This window comes from Heteronotia binoei, chromosome 13, assembly GCF_032191835.1.
Source record: "Heteronotia binoei isolate CCM8104 ecotype False Entrance Well chromosome 13, APGP_CSIRO_Hbin_v1, whole genome shotgun sequence".
Lineage (NCBI taxonomy): Eukaryota > Metazoa > Chordata > Lepidosauria > Squamata > Gekkonidae > Heteronotia > Heteronotia binoei.
Genome location: NC_083235.1, coordinates 28,668,877 through 28,670,392, shown reverse-complemented (window position 1 = coordinate 28,670,392; position 1,516 = coordinate 28,668,877). Strand labels below are relative to the sequence as shown.

Sequence of the window (1,516 nt, the reverse complement as noted above, 5' to 3'; positions counted from 1 at the left end):
ATGGATTGACTCAGTGTAGAAAGCCACAGCCCTCCGTTTGCAAGACCTGGGAATAGCTGTGAAAGACAGGATATTTTGGAGGTTCGTTAATTCATAGGGTTGCCATGTCAGAAGCAACTTGATGGCACTTAACACACACCCAGAGCTAATAGGGTCGGAACTCAGAGCACTGTCCAGTGATGTGTGCCTTAAAACACTGGGAGTGAGAAAAAATGACTTTGTCTACTGGCTTTTTCTGAATAGCTGACAATCAAACACCGTATCATGGCCATCATTTTTAGATAGCGCCTGTGGTATCACTCAGAAAATTCCATCCACCAATGCCCATCCTTTACACTTTTGGAACCTTTCTAAAGGGTTCTTTTTTCTTCTCCAGCTATCTGATTTTTTTGTGTAAGGGGTCACATACCAAGGATCCAGTTTCTCTGAACACACCCCTAGCTGTAGCTCCAAAACTGGATGATAGGGTTGCCAGGTCTGACACAAGAAATATCTGGGGACTTTAGAGGTGGAGCCAGGATACTTTGGGGGTGGAGCCACATTTAAAGGGACCGCATGCCTTTTAAATGCCTTCCCTCCATTTGGAAACAATGAAGGATAGGGGCACCTTCTTTGGGGACTCATAGAACTGGACCCCCAGTCAAATCTTTTTGAAACTTGAGGGGTGTTTTGAGGAGAGGCACCGGATGCTATGCTGAAAATTTGGTGAGTCTACCTCAAAAACAGACCCCCCCGCCTGAGCCCCAGATACCCACAGATTAATTATAGCCTATGGAAATCGGGTATAATGGACTGCCCAGTGGATATCCCTCCCCCATGCTTTCTGCTTAGCCTGAAGCGGGGGGGGGGCGGGGGGAAGGCCTCCAAACCAGATCCCCTGCCCTCCACTGTGGATTGAACAACACGAGAAAATCACTGTTTACAATTCTTTCACAACTATATATAGCACTTTACTAATTATTTGAATTTTTTACTCTTATTACAGCCTTACATTCTTCACATTGCAATTCATTCGGATGTAGTCTGGAATATATTAACTGTAGAGCTGTCTCTTTCGAGGACTGGTGAGGGACGGTGGCTCAGTGGTAGAGCATCTGCTTGAGAAGCAGAAGGTCCCAGGTTCAATCCCTGGCATCTCCAAAAAAGGGTCTAGGCAAATAGGTGTGAAAAACCGCAGCTAGAGACCCTGGAGAGCTGCTGCCAGTCTGAGAAGACAATACTGACTTTGATGGACCAAGGGTCTGATTCAGTATAAGGCAGCTTCATATGTTCATATGACTATTTGCAGTGGATGGACTGAGCCTGTTTGGAATTTTGTGTATGAGTGTTTGTGTATGGAATATATTATTTTGTGTGTTTTCAAGTATAGTATGATGTAATAAGAGTAAAGATTTCAAATAATCAGTAAAGTGCTATATGTAGTTGTGAAAGAAATGTAAACAGTGGTTTTTTAGAGTTGTTCAACTTTTCTACTGTAGTTTCTGTGTGGTATCCAATTGGCAACCCTACTGGGTAA

The 1,516-nt window shown here is 43.8% G+C and overlaps 1 non-coding gene across 1 annotated transcript; it reads left to right on the top strand.

Annotated features, from left to right (window-relative positions):
• Positions 1-1,073: 1,073 nt before the first annotated feature.
• Positions 1,074-1,140, top strand: TRNAL-GAG (transfer RNA leucine (anticodon GAG)). The gene has a single exon. It is a non-coding gene; the product is annotated as a tRNA-Leu (tRNA).
• Positions 1,141-1,516: the final 376 nt, after the last annotated feature.